This window comes from Mirounga angustirostris, unplaced genomic scaffold (assembly GCF_029215605.1).
Source record: "Mirounga angustirostris isolate CCGP_5_RB_7025 unplaced genomic scaffold, mMirAng1.0.hap1 SCAF_15, whole genome shotgun sequence".
NCBI lineage: Eukaryota > Metazoa > Chordata > Mammalia > Carnivora > Phocidae > Mirounga > Mirounga angustirostris.
This window is the reverse complement of record NW_026991723.1, coordinates 49,622,674-49,640,779: the sequence shown is the minus strand read 5'-3', so window position 1 is coordinate 49,640,779 and position 18,106 is coordinate 49,622,674.

Below are 18,106 nucleotides of genomic sequence, written 5' to 3'. Positions count from 1 at the left end.
TTAGAAGAAAGAATTATTTAAAAAATAAAAATAATCAGGGGCGCCTGGGTGGCTCAGATGGTTAAGCATCTGCCTTCAGCTCAGGTCATGATCCCAGGGTCCTGGGATCAAGCCCCACATCAGGCTCCTGGCTCAGCAGGGAGCCTGCTTCTCCCTCTGCCTCTCTCCCTGCTCATGCTGTCTCTGTATCTCTGTGTCTCAAATGAATAAAAAAAAAAACTTTAAAAAAATAATAAAAAATAAAAATAATCAATGCAGTGTTTCCTAGACTATCTTAATCCTGAGAGTTTTAGTTAGAGAATATGGTATGTATGAAATTAAGTGATAAAGATTTCAGGGCTCTTCTGGTTAATTTATAAAGTTAGGAAGAATGTGTTCCTTTGAGCTAAATCTGTGTCAAAAGTGTTATTTAAAAAAAAAACAAAACCAAAAAAAGAATGCTTTCATTCTGAATTCCTTGTTTCACCATTGCATAACCTGGCTTTTTTTTTTTTTTTTTTTTAAGGTAGGCTTAAGTGTTTGTCAGCAGGTCCTCAAATATTACAGACATTTGAACAGATTGATATCACATTAGGAGAAAATATAAGCTTTTTAACTAGAAAAAAAATGTAAGAGATTACACTTTTTTTTTAGATTTTATTTGATAGAAAGAGTGCGTGCACATGTGCGAGCATGGGTGGGGGAGAGGGAGAGGGAGAAGCAGAGCAGGGAGCTGAGGAGGGAGCCCTGCGTGGGGCTTAATCCCAGGACCCTGAGATCATGACCTGAGCCGAAGGCAGATGCTTAACCAACTGAGCCACTCAAGTGCCCCCAAAATTAAACTATTTTAAATAAATACTAAGCAGGTAAGTTGTGATATATTCGATGCCTAAGAAATATATTAAAAATCTTTAAGGAGTACACATAATAATAAGCAAATGATAATAAAGCAGAGCATATTATCTTTATATCTGAGATGTCCTCTTTGGGAAATATGTCTTTGACTCCAATTTTAAATATAATTATCTTAATTATTATAACTGCCACTTAGATTTTGTGGTTCTAATTCAAACTAAACTGTTTTCCTTGCTAATATCCTCTTAAGTGATCTTAGAAATAAGCTTTTCAAAACTAAAATTGGCATAATTTACATATCATGACACAATGTGTCATTTTCACAGCACCTGTCAATCTTAAAGCCTTTAAGAATCAGATGGTCCACTTAACCTGAAACATTGCCTAATAAATCACACATATTTTGTAGTTTTTTAAAATTTTAAACTTTTCATGATGACATTACTATATAAAAGGCAAAAATAAAGTGCACAAAAAGGTATGTACTCTGCAATAAATTACTCTAAAGTTACCCTTGTATTACGCCCACAGGTCAAGAAATAAAACATCGTCAGCATTGCAGGTGGTCCCTGTATGATGCTTTGCAATTAAAATTCCTTTCTTCCCCACTGAATACAACCACTATTTTGATGGCAATGATAAATAAATGTTTTCCTCCTTTTGGGTATAGTTTTACCAAATGAATATGCATTTTTACACATGACATGTTGTGTTACCTATTTTTAAAACTTCATATAAAAATCATATATACTCTTTTATCTCTAGCTTTATTTCTTCAAGTTTTGCGTGGGATTTCATTCATTTTGTTGTATCATGTGGTTTGTTCAATGCTCTTTATCTATTCCACAGTGTATTGATGCATTCTACTTCTGTGGATGTTTTCATTTTTTTCAGTGTTCGGTTATTGTAAATAATGTTTCTAGGAACATCCCTATACATGTATATGTGCATGCATTTTTGGAGTAAAGGGGAATTATTTTCTGGCACTTGGTTCAGTAAATATATGTTCCATGTTGGTAGATGTTGCAGCACTATTATGTAAAGTGATTTTTATCAATTTATACTCCCAACCAAAGTTCATGGAAATTTCCATTGATCTATACCCTCATTAAACTTTAGCACTGTGTGTCATTTTTATTTTGACCATTCTTTTGGCTGTGTATTTGTATCTAATTTTCATTTCTGATGAATAAGCATATAACACCTCTTAATATGCATATTGACCATTGGAAAAATCCTCATTTGAAGAGACCCTACAAACCTTTTACACATTTTTACTGGCCTGTCTGCTTCTGCGTACTTGTGGGGCCCTTTATATTATCTGGGTACAGGTCTTTGCTAGATATATGTGTTGTATACATCTTCTCATGCTATTTGGTTTGATTTCACCTTCTTAATGGTATATTTTAACCTTAATGGAATTTATCAAATATCCTGTTACATTGTATTCTGCTAAAAGAGAAAAATAAAACAATAGAGCTTTTAGATGAAAACATATTTATTACCTTGGAGCAGGCAAAGTTTTTAAGTCCATGATGTATCTGTAATTGACTTTTGCATATGATATTCATCAAGGGTTATTATTCCCTTTTTTAAAAAAGTGTATGTCTAATTGAACCAAAACCATTTAAGAGAAAACTTTATCCTTTTCTTCCTGTAGTCATTTATCAAAAGACCAATGATATATGTTCTATTGTTTATTGTCTGTTCTTATACTAAGTACCACAACTTCTAAAATACTACATATTTATAATGGATTTTGATATCTAAATCTTTAATTTCTCCAGCTGTGTGTTTCTTTTTCTAGTTTTCCTTCACTGTTCAGGTCTTTTAATTACCATGGACACTTTAAAAAGAAGTTGTGGATTTATACAAATGTACAAACTTTTATAGGATTACATGATTTCATTGAATTTATAGAACAGTTTTAAAATAGAGTTTTCAAATATTTGAACATTTTCCAATTTAAGAAAATATATCTATATTATTTTAAAAAACCTAATCGTGCTTTGTATTTATAAGGGTAGAGATTTTGCACACATTTTGCCATATTTATTCACAGGCATTTAATGTTTTCTAATTCTGTTATGAATGACACCATTTAAAAACTGCTTTTCTGTTTGCTTTCTAGAGAACCGAAAACATTAGTTTTACTATTTTTATTCCACAGTGGATTTGCCTATGCATCTGTTGGGTGTCCATATAACAGCCTTGGACTAATTTTTATTATAATTGTATTTTATTGGTTTTAACACCACAGGTCTTATAAATTTGATATACATAGCCACAGAAGTTCAGGTTTAGCGTAAGTTATTTCAGGAAAAATACTTTCCATTAAGACCCCAGATCTATGTACAGACACGTGTTAAAGTGTTGTACCTGTGTACAGGTATACCTTTTTTTTTCTTTCTGGTTGAAAGTACTGTTTAAAGGGTTTCACCTTAGATACTCTAATTTTATTAACCTGTCATTTTCTATCCCGTTAAATCCAAGCCTCATCACCAATCCTCAGCTAGAGATGAGTATGACAAATCTTTTTTTTTTTTTTTTAAAGATTTTATTTATTTATTTGAGACAGAGAGAATGAGAGACAGAGAGCATGAGAGGGGAGGAGGGTCAGAGGGAGAAGCAGACTCCCTGCCGAGCAGGGAGCCCGATGCGGGACTCGATCCCAGGACTCCAGGATCATGACCTGAGCCAAAGGCAGTCGCTCAACCAACTGAGCCACCCAGGCGCCCAAGAGATGAGTATGACAAATCTTAACTTACCAGGAATGAAAGTACTTCTGAAACAAGAGGTTACCTATTATTTCTCCTGTGTTCAATGCAGAAAATGCAGGAGGATTTGTACTAAGTAAGTGAGACTGGATTTTTTCAAATTTAAGTATGTAACTCAGAAGCTGCTAGATCAAGATAGGTATGGTTTGGGATAATGTATTTTGAACTTTTCATTATGTCTTTGTATTTACATTTGAATGGGTGTGGCAAGTATTTAGTAGTTGGCAATGCTTCAAGACAAATACTGAACTGCTTTTACTTAAACGCTCCAAAATAAATAATGAAGAATTGTTACTCGGTGTTACCAAACTGACCTACTTCTCTAATTGCTAACTTATTTGATACTTTTGTAGGGAGATTTTTCACTTTAGCATTGAAAACAGGAGAAGGGTTAAGTGCTCAGGTTTCAAGGGACTTCTATGCATACAAAGTAAACCGATACAGGTGCAGTTAAAAATAAGTAAGTGTTGAATTAGCTATCAGTAAGGTTGCTAAAGGAGGCATCAAATCTGTAGAGCAGTGACATTGCCGATAATTTGGGAAGTAATTTTTCTAGAGTAATCAGAGGCTGATGATGCAGTCAATAATAAACTAGACGTGTGTCTTTCTGGATTATTCTAATATTTAAAAATTAATATTTATACATTAATCAGTCAGCTAAGGTATTCACAAATCTGAACTATTTTTGATTAAAATATGAATCTGAGTAATGTACTATGATTTTTTTTTATGGGCCAGTTAAAGTTTGAATTTAAGATAATTAAATGCATAATGATTTCTAAAAAAAAAAAATTCTGACTCAATTTGCAAAAATGTAAGTGTAAAAATCTCTATGTTTCCAGCAATTGGAGGAGTTGATATGTGAGGAGTAGGAGTGGTAGTTATTCATTGGCTGTGCCCATTAAAAAGTTTACATTGTCTTGAATGTTTGTCGTGGTAACAATAGAGGTGGCTTACGGAGGGCACGTTCTGCATGGAGCACTGGGTGTTATATGCAAACAATGAATCATGGAACATTACATCAAAAACTAATGATGTAATGTATGGTGATTAACATAAAATAAAAAAAAAAAAAAGAACTGTAGATCACCAATGGGGTTGAATAGACATGTCCCTAGACAGATCCTTAAGCCCTCTACCTGAATGACTGTATTAAGCATAAAAAAGAGCTCACTTACTTTATTGTATATACCAAGATTGGATAAAATGTTCATTACAATTATCTTAACACTCAAAAAAAAAAAAAATAGAGGTGGCTTACTGACATACAGTGATTTCTTATAGATATGTAACAGATGAATATTAGTTTTATGACTAAAGCTATTTTATATTATCTATATCAGCCATTAAGATTTGAATATGACAGGTAATCAGTAGGAAGTCATTGCTTTTAAGGAAAATCCTATAAATTACAAACATCTACTTGTTATTCTATTCATGCTGCAGGTCTATCAAAATCCTGTGACGTATATTAGATCAACACAACTTCTTTGTTTCAAAGTCCAAATTCAAAACAAAGAGAAACAGTGACATTTTCAGAATGGTTTTGTAACCACCTGACTTGGAGATGGTATAAAAATCAATTTGTGTTTATTGAGCACACAGGGTGCAAGCCATGATGCAATCTCTTAAATATTTAAGCATTCTTTTTAAGACTGGGCCCAAAGAAACAAAACTTTTCTCATATTGTAAGGAGATGCACATTTTATCACAGAAGTTGATTCTCAAAGAAATTACCAACAAGGGAATATTAATTATTTTGGAAATTTTGCCTGAACTTAAGTTGTTACTTTATGTACCATGTTTTTAATCCAATATATGGCTAAAATAACTCAGTTTCTAATATTTGTATTCAGTAATGCTATATATATATATATATATATATATATATATATTTTTTTTTTTTTTTTTTGAGGGGGAGAGGGCACCTAAGTCCTTTTATTTTCTTCGGAGAGCTTTCTTGATAACTGGTATGTCAAGATGCCCTAGCCTCATCTTGTATGTTTTCTGTCCAGAATGGGAAATCAGTCATTTTTCCACAAAACTCTGGTTCCTTCTAATAGGAAATGATAAATCAAGATTGTTATTAGTGCTAGGAAAGCAAATTGCTGTTGTGCTAGTCATTGTTCTAAGATTTTTTTTTTTTTTTAAGATTTTTTATTTATTTATTTGACAGAGAGATAGCAAGAGCAGAAACACAAGCAGGGGGAGAGGGAGAAGCAGGCTTCCCGCCAAGCTGGGAGCCCAACGTGGGACTCGATCCCAGGACCCCGGGATCATGACCTGAGCCGAAGGCAGACGCTTAATGACTGAGCCACCCAGGCACCCTGTTCTAAGATTTTTTAATGGATAGAAGTAAGGATATATACTAAGAATATATACTAAATAGGAAATATGTGTGTGTGTGTGTGTGTGTGTGTGTATACATAAGCTGCATATAAATATTTGAAGGTAAAATACCTCATGTTTTATACTGATATTTCTACTCTATATGTGGCATCACAGTATTTTTTACTAAGCCTCTTCTATATTACATCTGAATCTCCTTAATTTCACACTGATAGTTCTGGTTTTCTAGAAGAATGGGGCTGATAGATTTAATTCATAATTACATACTTTCAGTGTCTTCTTTATATTTACTAGTTTTAGATTAATATTAATATTAGATATTAATCCTGTTATCACCAATTATTTTTTACTGAAAATGGTTAATACTGATATATGTTAGCCCCATTATCCTCCTCATTTTTCAATCATTGTACTGCATCTAAATTATCAGATCAAAGAGGCATTGCATGCTATTTTATCTCCCTTTTAATTCCTATTTAATTTTGATTCTATAAGAACTATATATTTAATACACACCACCTCTCCCCTTTTTGTGTCTCTAGTCATTTTGTTTTTCTGCAGCTTGTTCTTCAGCAAAATCTTTAGGAGGATGTCACAGAAACCATATTCTCTACGTTTGAACTAGCTGATAACAGTTTTACTCTTTTGTACTTGAATATCAATTTTCTTTGGATATAAAATTCATGGTTCATATGTTCTTTCCTTGAATAAGTTAAGTATGTTACTTTATATTTTTGCATTAAAATCACTATTGAAAGGTCGGATAATAATCTAATTTTATTTTCCTTCAGGGTCAATTGCTCCATCTTTTACTAGAAGAGGTCTTGTTAATCATTATTGTCAATATTCTCAGGTGCACAGTATGTCTGTTAATGTAAAGTTTAAATATTTTCTAAAGAGTTTCCTTGAAATGTACATTTTCATAATTTTCTCTGGTGCTTTCCCAAGTTCTTTAGGACCTCTACTATCTCAGTGCTCTTTTTCTTCTTCAATACATACCCCTTTCTCTTGAATTTTTCATCATTTCTTTTGTTACTTTACATTTAATTTCTTATTTTCTACATCTATTTCCCTTAAGATTTTTTTTATTGTGTTATCTTGTCATGTGTTTCTTCTAGTTAGTCTTCAGTTTTAAAGCTATTTGATATTATTTCTAGTTTTAAATTCTGCCACTTATTTTTGAGAGTTTGTAGTTCTGTTTATGTTGTTATTTCATTTTTTTGGTATGTTTTCTTAATGTCTAACTTGTTTTGATATAGTACATTGCAATCTATGTCCTTTAATTTTATCCCTTGGTACTTCAATACTTCCGATAGCTATAATGATGTTATAATGATCTACAGTATCTTTCCTTAATTTTCTATAAAATTTAACCTTGATATTTTTCTGTTGTACATTTCTATTTAGATTTAGTTTTCTCAAGCAGAGAGAAAAAAAAAAATGCTTGACTCAAATAGTTTTTTCTAACTTCCCAGAGCTCCCCCTTCTGTTATGTTAGGGTACTTAAAAATTACCGTAAACTGCTGTCTGGAGATTTTCTTTTTCCTGTTCCCCTCCTCTACTTTTATTTGGACCTTCTCTTACCTGTCTCTCCCTGGCCTCTCTCCTGCTTAATTATGACACCACCCTCTGCAGTTGTTCCTTAGTAGGAAGGGAGCTTTCAGTCCAATGGGAGTAGGCTGCTTCAGACTTTTTAGACCTTACTACTTAGTCCTTAGAGTTAAATCCTTTTGGAACATAAAATAATCCAACTGTTTTGAGTGGGACTGAATCAGAACACTGTTCACAATACTAGAAGTTTATTACCATTCTCTGATTAACTTACCAGATTAAAAATAAAATGTTTCGATATCAAAAGGTATTTACAGGAAAAGAGGTAGGTTTTGGTTTTTGGCTTTTTTTTTTTTTTTTTTTAACTCTTACATCAAAAGCAGAAAGTGAAAGCCCAGATTTATTTTCTTTCACTGTACATTTTTCTTCACTTGTTTTCTTGTTTTAGGAAAATTCACAAAAGTAAGCTAGAAATGAAGGCAATCTCAGAGAAGATTCTGAGCAAAGATCATGTTCATGTAGATACCCAAATCGTTCAAGGTTGTCAAAATTAGAGGAATTGCTATTGTTGCTTGACAATGGCATAGAAAGTGAAAAGAATGTCAAAAGTCTCCATAATTATAGGCCAAGAACTCTAAATTCCCAAAAGCAGGAAGGGAATTTAATATACATAGAACACTTTTAAAAATATGTTCTTGCATTTGTGACTTTGGAAAAACAATTACCAATTTAGCAACAGATATGTATAAGACATGCTAAAAATATAATTCCTGTAAATACTAATATTGTAAACAAACTCCTTTTGTCTTACATATATATACTGTCATAATCTCATAATGAACATACTTACGTTGTAACTCTATTTCTCAAGTCACTGAACATGCTATGTTTTATCTGATTATTTCATGTCATATGATTATGCAGTATGTACATATTGCAAAATGCCAAAATATGTATCAAAATGCATATGCTTGAAGCAAAGTCTGAATAATATTATGGAAGTGAGATGATCACCATAGTGCTTTAGGACACATATTCAATTAAGCAACCATTTGTTTAAAAACCAAGGGACCAAAATGTTGATGTTTTATTCAAAATTAATATCTCCTTAAGGAAATTCTAAAATATCATAGAATTTTGGTCTTCTTACTGTCCTTCCCCGTGGGTTTGTTAGTCTTAATGATAAAAACTCAGTAGTTGGGATTTTCATTCCTAACCATCAGAAGTCTCCTAGAAGGGTGTGCATGTTCACTTAGGCACTGATTTTATAATAAGTTAAAATGAATAAATCTTATTAACTAAAATGAAAGGTGATCTCTATAAAGGAAAACAATTCTTTCAGGATTTCAAATACCATTTGAAGATGTACATACTGTAAATTTTACTTTCCCTTACACATAAATACCTGTGTTTAGTTTTGCTCATACACATAAATATACAAATTTATTACTAATTGTACATAAAAACTTAATAGTTCACTAAATTAGTGAAATAGATATTTTATAACAGCTTCTTTAGTATATAATTTATATATATATATAATTTACCAATTTAAAGTGTACAATTCAGTGATTCTCAGGATATTCACAGAGTTGTGCAATCATCACTACCATCAATTTTAACATATTTTTTTATCACTTCAGAAAGAAACCCCATACACATTAGCAGTCACTCTTCACTTCTCCTCAAGCCCTTTCTCCCCTTCCCAAAGTACTACGCCACTACTAATCTGCCTTCTGTCTCTATAGATTGGCAATTCTGGATGTTTTATATAAATGTAATAATACAATAGGTGGTATTTGTGACTGACTTCTTACACATAGCATGTTTTCAAGGATTATCTATTTTATAGCATCTACCAATACTTCATTCTTTTATTTTATTCATAAATAATATTCCACTTAATAGATATATCATGCTTTGTTTATCCACTGGATCAGTTCATGAGCAAGCATTTGGGTTGTTTCCACTTGTTGGCTACTAAGAATAATGCTGCTATGAACAGTTTTTGTATACATTTCTGTGTAGACATACATCTTCATTTCTCTTGGGTATATTTAGTTGAATTGCCAGGTCAATTAGTGAATCTATGTTTTACCTTTCGAGGACCTGCTAGAATGTTTTCCAAACTGGTGCATCATTTACAAGCCTCCTAGCAATATCTGAAGTTTCCAATTTTCCACATTCTTACCAATGCTTTTCATTACATGTCATTTTGATTATACTCATCGGTGTAGGTCTGAACTAAAATCATGTTAGGTTTTGAATTTGAACTTTCCTGATTGCTAATGATGTTGAAAATCTTTTCATGTGATTAACAGCCAGCCATATATCATTTTTGGATAATGTTTATTTGGATGCTTTGCCCATTTTTTAAATTGTGTTATTTTCCTTTTATTGGGTATGTTCCAGTATTAGAGGTTTTTTTAGTGTTTTTATAATGAAACTGTGTTGAATTTTGCCCAATGCTGTTTCTTTATCTATTGATATGATCATGTGACTTTTATCCTTTATTTCACTGATCTAGTAAAATATTAATTGATTTTCAGATGTTAAACCAAACTTGCATCCCTGAAATAAATTCCAACTCTTCATGGTGTACAATCTTTTTTATGTGCTTAATTCAGTGTTTTCACATTTTGGTCCGGATTTTTGCATCTATATATTGGTGTATAGTTTCCTATAGTTGTTTTATGCCTTTGTTTACTTTTGGAATAAAAGTAACATAGGCCTCATATAATGAGTTGGGAAGTATTTCTTTCTCTTGTATTTTTTGGAAGAATTTGCATAAAAATGGTATTTAATGATTTTTAAAATATTTGGTAGAGTTCACCAGTGAAGCCATTTGCGCCTGGACTTTCTTTTGGGTAGTTTTGTTTTGTTTTTTTAATTAAATCAATTTCTTTACTTATTATAGAGGTATTCAGATTTTCATTTTTTCTTGAGTCAGTTTCAGTACTTTGTGGCTTTCTAGGAGTCTATCCATTTCACCAGTTATTTTTGTTTTTGTTAGGTTTAACTTCATCTCTTAAGTGTTAATAAGCTATCTTAATTTTTAATCACCATAAAGTATTTTCTCATTTCCTTTGTGATTTCTTCTTTAACCCACTGGCTATTTAGGAGTGTATTTAATTTCCACATATTTATTAATTTCCCAAATTTCTTTCTGGTTTTGACTTCTAATTTAATTCCATTGTCATTAGAAAAAAAATAGTTTGTAGGATTTCAATTCTCTTAAATTTACTGAGTTTTGTTTTATGGCCTAGCATGTTGAGAACATTCCATGTGCAGTTAAGAAGAATATTTATTCTGCTGTTGTCAGAGCGTTCTATGGATGCTTCTTAGGTCTAGCTGCTTCATAGTCTTGTTCAAATTATCTATTTCCTTGTTGATCTTTTGCCTAGTAATTCTATCCATTATTGAAAATGGAATATTGAATTCTCCAACTATAGGTGTATGATCTATTTCTCCCTCGAATTTTGTAAGTTTATGTTTCATGTAATTTAGGGCTTTGTTGTTTAAAATTGTGATTCCTTCCTGCTAGATTCCCTACTCCACGGTGTTAACTTTACTCAGAACACCCTACTGTCTACTCTATCCATTTATCATATCTTGTATTCTCCTATAATCTTTCCTACAACCCAAACCACAAACTATCTTAGGTGAGCTATAGGGGATGAAAATGGTGAGATTTAGTTGGGATGATACTAAGGAATAAAGAGGCAGTGAGGCCAAGCCTTCTCTGATTCATATTTCCCAGGCACCCAAATTGCTGCTCAAAAAGTATGATTATAGAATGGAATTACTAGATGTAAACCCCCAGAAAGGAACACTGAGACAATTGGACATAGAGCAATGCAGAGTATAGAGAGAGAACCAATAAAAAATCTCAGTACATTTGATAACATAAAAAGCAACTTAAGGAGTGGTACGTATAGATGTGGGGAGGAGAAAGCCACAACCCAGAGCAAACACAGCTAAAAAGGGATCCAAAATGCCTTGAGGATACAAGAAAGGCTACATACTCTATGTATGAAAGCACAGAAGGGAAAGAGACATAGTAGTCCAGAAATCTGGGTTAACTGAAATTTGGGAAGAAGAGGGTGGAGCAAGATGGTGGAGGAGTAGGAGACCTGGATTTCGTCTCCTCTCAGGAATTCGGCTGGATAGGGAGCAAACCATTCTGAACACCTAATAACTCAATAGGAGATTGAAGAAAAGAAGAGCAGCAACTCTCTGAACAGAAAAGTGACCACTTTCTGGAAGGTAGGACGTGCGGAGAAGTGAATCCGAGGCGATATTCGGGAGGATAGACGGCGGGGGAGGGGCCTCCGTCGGCCGCTTCTGGCAAGTGATAGAGCCACAGAGCACAAAATCGGAACTTTTAAAAGTCTGCTCCGCTGAGGGACGTCACTCTGGTGGCTAAGCGGGGGGTGGAACCCTCCGGGACAGTGTGGTCTCAGGACCCTCGGGGTCACAGAAAGACCGGGGGTGCCTGAGTGTGGCAGAGCTCCCAGGTATCAGAGCAGGGAAGCCGGCTGCAGAGACGGAGCCCAGGCTCAGGCTCTCAGCTTGGGGTTGCCATAAACCATGATCCGCAGCACAGTCGGGCCCCTGCTCCTCCAGCAGGGACCCAACAAGCGGCAGATCCGGGAAAACTCCCCTACTTCCCCCAGGAGGAGAGGTGCGGGAGCGCACCGCAGGGATCTGCTGGGTTTGGAGGCTCCACACCAAGTCGGGTGCCAGAGATAGAAATGCTCGGTCACAGGCCGGGTGAGCACGAAGTGCGGCCGGAGACTGGGGAGACAGGAGTGACTGACTGCTTTTCTCTGGGGGCTCACTGAGGAGCGGGGCCTGAGTTCTCGGCTCCTCCGAGGCGGAGATTGGGAGGCCGCCATTTTCACTCTTGGCCTCCAAAGCGGTATGGAAAGCTTGCAGGGAACAAAAGCTCTGGAGAGCAACCCCAGCAGATTACTTAGCCCAGACCAACAAGGGCGGGGCAATTCCACCTCTGGCAAAGACTTTTGGAAACCACGGCAACAGGCCCTTCCCCCAGAAGATCAGTGAGAACAGCCAGCCAAGACCAAGTTTACCGATCAGTAAGAATGGCAGAACTCCAGCTCTAGGGGAATAATGCACATAGAATTCATGGCTTTTTTACCATGATTCTTTAGTCTTTCAAAGTTAATTTTTTTTAACTTTTTCTTTTTTTTCTTTTTGAATTTTTCTTTTTCCCTTTTTTCAACCAACATCTTATCAATCCCTTCTAAAAAAAAATTTTTATTTTTCATTTTTATTTTTCATTTTTAGAGTCATATTCTAACTAACTAGTTACCCAAATTTTTGGCATATATATATGTTGTTCTCTCTTTAAAATTTTGAGATAGTTTCTTCTAACAGATCAAAATATACCCTAAATCTCTAGTGTATGGTTTTTTCCTACTCCCCTGCCTGATCACATTCTCTCCCTTTTTTTTTTTAAATCCTCTTCTTTCTTTCTTCAAACAACTTCTTATCAATTCCTTTTATAAAATTTTTTATAATTTCCATCTTTACAGTCATATTCCATCCCTTCATCATATCAACCCTTATTTTTGTACATATATGTTTTTCTTTCTTTAAAATTTTGGGAGGCACTTTCTTCTAACAGACCAAAATACACCCAAAATCTAGTGTGTGGCACTGATTTATATACCAGCCTGATCATATTTGATCACATTCTGTTTTTTTGTTTTGTTTTGTTCTGTTTTTGTTTGTTTTTATCTTTATCTTTTTCTTTTTCCAGGGCCAGATGGCTTCTCAGGGGAATTCTACCAAACATTTCAAGAAGAATTAATACCTATTCTTCTGAAACTGTTTCAAAAAATAGAAGTGGAAGGAAACTTCCAAACTCATTTTATGGCAGAAAACCATAACCAGACAAAGACCCCATCAAAAAGGAGAACTACAGACCAATATCCCTGATGAACATGGATGCAAAAATTCTCATCAAAATACTAGCCAAGAGGACCCAACAGTACATTAAAAGGATTATTCACCATGACCAAGTGGCATTTATCCCTGGGCTGCAAGGTTGGTTCAACATCCGCAAATCAATCAACGTGATATAATACGTTAACAAAAGAAAGAACAAGAATCATATGATCCTCTCAACAGATGCAGAAAAAGCTTTTGACAAATACAGCATCCTTTCTTGATCAAAACTCTTCAGAGTATAGGCATAGAGGGTACATACCTCAATATCATAAAAGCCATCTATGAAAAATCTAAGGCGAATATCATTCTCAATGGGAAATAACAGAGCTTTCCGCCTAAGGTCAGGAACGCGGCAGGGATGTCCACTATCACCACTGCTATTCAACATAGTATTAGAAGTCCTAGCCACAGCAATCAGACAACAAAAAGAAATAAAAGGCATCCAAATCGGCAAAGAAGAAGTCAAACTCTCACTCTTTGCAGATGATATGATACTTTATGTGGAAAACCCAAAAGACTCCACCCCAAAACTGCTAGAACTCTAAAATTCTAGAGGAACTCATACAGGAATTCAGTAAAGTGGCAGGATATAAAATCAATGCACAGAAGTCAGTGGCATTCCTATACACCAACAAGACAGAAGAAAGAGAAATTAAGGAGTCATTCCCATTTACAATTGTATCCAAAACCATAAGATACCTAGGCATAAATCTAACCAAAGAGACAAAGGATCTGTACTCAGAAAACTATAAAATACTCATGAAAGGAATTGAGGAAGACACAAAGAAATGGAAAAACGTTCCATGCTCATGGATTAGAAGAACAAATATTATGAAGATGTCAATGCTACCTAGAGCATTCTACACATTCAATGCAATCCCCTTCAAAATACCATCCACTTTTTTCAAAGAAATGGAACAAATAATCCTAAAATTTGTATGGAACCAGAAAAGACCCCGCATAGCCAGAGGAATATTGAAAAAGAAAAGCAAAGCTGGCGGCATCACATATCCAGACTTCAAGCTCTATTACAAAGCTGTCATCATCAAGACAGTATGGTACTGGCACAAAAACAGACACATCGATCAATGGAACAGAATAGAGAGCCCAGAAATGGACCCTCAACTCTATGGTCAACTAATCTTTGACAAAGCAGGAAAGAATATCCAATGGGAAAAAGACAATCTCTTCAACAAATGGTGTTGGGAAAATTGGACAGCCACATGCAGAAGAATGAAAATGGACCATTTCCTTACACCACACACAAAAATAGACTCCAAATGGTTGAAAGACCTCAATGTGAGACAGGAGTCCATCCACATCCTAAAGGAGAACACAGGCAGTAACCTCTTCCACCTCAGCTGCAGCAACTTCTTCCTAGAAACATCGCCAAAGGCAAGAGAAGCAAGGGCAAAAATGAACTATTGGGACTTCATCAAGATAAAAAGCTTTTGCAAAGCAAAGGAAACAGTCAACAAAACCAAAAGACAACCGACAGCATGGGAGAAGATATTTGCAAATAACATATCAGATAAAGGGCTAGTATCCAAAATCTATAAAGAACTGATCAAACTCAACACCCAAAGAACAAAGAATCCAATCAAGAAATGGGCAGAAGACATGAACAGACATTTTTCCAAAGAAGACATCCAAATGACCAACAGACACATGAAAAAGTGCTCTGCATCGCTCAGCATTAGGGAAATCCAAATCAAAACCTCAATGAGATACCACCTCACACCAGTCAGAATGGCTAAAATTAACAAGTCAGGAAACGACTGATGTTGGGGAGGATGCAGAGAAAGGGGAACCCTCCTACACTGTTGGTGGGAATGCAAGCTGGTGCAGCCACTTTGGAAAACAGGATGGAGGTTCCTCAAAAAGTTGAAAATAGAGCTACCATATGACCCAGCAATTGCACTGCTGGCTATTTACCCCAAAGATACAAAAGTAGGGATCCGAAAGGGTACGTGTACCCCGATGTTTATAGCAGCAATGTCCCCAATAGCCACACTGTGGAAAGAGCCAAGATGTCCATCGACAGATGAATGGATAAAGAAGAGGTGGTATATATATACAATGGAATATTATGCAGCCATCAAAAGGAATGAGATCTTGCCATTTGCAACGACGTGGATGGAACTGGAGGGTATTATGCTGAGCAAAATAAGTCAAATAGAGAAAGACATGCATCATATGACCTCACTGATATGAGGAATTCTTAATCTCAGGAAACAAACTGAGGGTTGCTGGAGTGGGGAGTGGGGTGGGAGGGATGGGGTGACTGGGTGATAGACACTGGAGAGGCTATGTGCTCTGGTAAGCGCTGTGAATTGTGCAAGACTGTTGAATCTCAGATCTGTACCTCTGAAACAAATAATGCAATATATGTTAAGGAAAAAAAAAAAAAGAAGAAGATAGTAGGAGGGGAAGAATGAAAGGGGGGAAATGAGAGGGGTAGACGAACCATGAGAGACGATGGACTCTGAAAAACAAACTGAGGGTTCTAGAGGGGAGGGCGGTGGGAGGATGGGTTAGCCTGATGATGGGTATTGAGGAGGGCACATTCGGCATGGAGCACTGGGTGTTATGCACAAACAATGAATCATGGAACACTACATCTAAAACTAATGATGTAATGTATGGGGATTAACATAACAATAAAAAATTTAAAAAAAAATTGAGGAAGAAGATCACATCCCAAACAAGTTCTTATTCTTCTACATCACCAAATGCTGTAGGTAGCTTAAATAATTAGGTCTATTTCTTAAGAGGAAAAGCCTTGGATTTTTTTTTCAGGGGTAGAAACATGCAGTTGTGCACTTAAAGCCTATAATATCTCCTCCCCCCCATTTACTTAATATTGCTTTAAATTATTTTAACTAGAGATTTTCCTTTAACCATAGTGTTAAGCTCATACATTCAAGTCAAATTCTATCCACATGTGAGTGACCTCTCAAATCACGTAATTTTTGTCTGCTTTGGTATCAGTACATATTAAATGTAAGTAACGATAGGACAATAGAATATGATTAAATGTCAAATCACATAATCTACATAAAACTATTTTTAATTTTTAAATTTCCATCGTCATTAAAAATTTAGATTTTCATTTATTTTCTAGTTTTGATATATTTTGATAATAGCACTGTTAGAGATTAGTAAGTCCCTGTGTTTTCAATTAAAGGGGAAGTAGAGATACACTGCAATGGAAAAGTCAGCATCAATAGGATATTTTAGACATAAAAGTTAAAATTAAGAACATATCAATGTGAGAACAATATCTATCATTTGTTAATAACTTTTGTTTGTATTCATACAAATAGAAAACCCTTTAAATGGAAAAAATTAACTGTCCTTGTATTAAATAACAACAGTACAGACATTGATCCCTATTTTAGATGATACTGAGTTCAAGCTGAAATAACTGAACTACTTTCTCCAGGAAATATTTGCTCCTAGAAGACAGGACTAGGAACCACTTAACAGTGTACTCATAAAAACTAAATGGCTGCTCAACACATGCTACAAGATCCCTGACATGCTGTGCCAACCAATCCTGAGCTATTATATCAAAAATTCGGACCAGCCCTCACCAGCACCCTTCTTTGCAACACGCACTTTAAAATAATCCAGTCCAAGACCTAAAACCATTTTCTCCTCTGATGCCTCCCTTAAAGCACTGTTAAGACTGTTTCAAGCTGGATTCTCCCGAAGGCTCTAGGTCTAATAAATTTAACTTTTTGATCAAAAGGTTTTTCTGGCAGTCTCTTGGGAAGGCAACACATAACAATCTCTCCCATGGATACAAATGTACATAACGCGGAACTTGGTTAAATAATATAGAAGAAATTTGATTTATTAAATAACTTGATTTTATGAATTAATGTTACTTAACTTCAAAATGCTTTTAACATTTTTGTAATAATTCTTTTGAAAAATTATCATTCACTTATATAATTTAGATATTCTAACCTTTTATTAATGAAAAAGTAAGATTTACTCTAGCATTACTCTAGTAAATAGAGTTTTATTAACTGTACAACTATATAAATTTACAACTAAAATGTGTGATTTGTAATAAAATTTAAGTCACATTTTAAAGACTTTCCTAATGACCACATACGGAATCTGGTTGAGCTTAATACCCCACCCTCAACATATCTATGCCTACACAATACCTGATGAGTAGGATTACAAAAACATATTTATTACACCTTTACAAGTGACAGTTGGTAAATGTTTTTGAATACCTCACAGGTATTTAAATGATCATTTCTTGGTTTTATAATATACTTAATTTCTTATTATAATTTTCCTCATAAATATGATGCTGTAATAATTACATTATCCTTCTATGTCTTATACTTCTTTTCCAAAAGAGCATAAACATATTAGATGAGTTGAAATCTAATACAGACCAATAATATAGGACTAGAGAATGTTCCATTTTTTAAATAGAAGATTCAAGAAAGTACTGTTAGTAACTGATTAGAAGAACAAATCACAATTGATGCAAATTTGGACTGAGAGACATTTTCAACTATGGTTTCAATAATACTAAGTTTATAGACCATTTCAAAATAAACTATATATTGGCAGATATTCTTCATCAATTT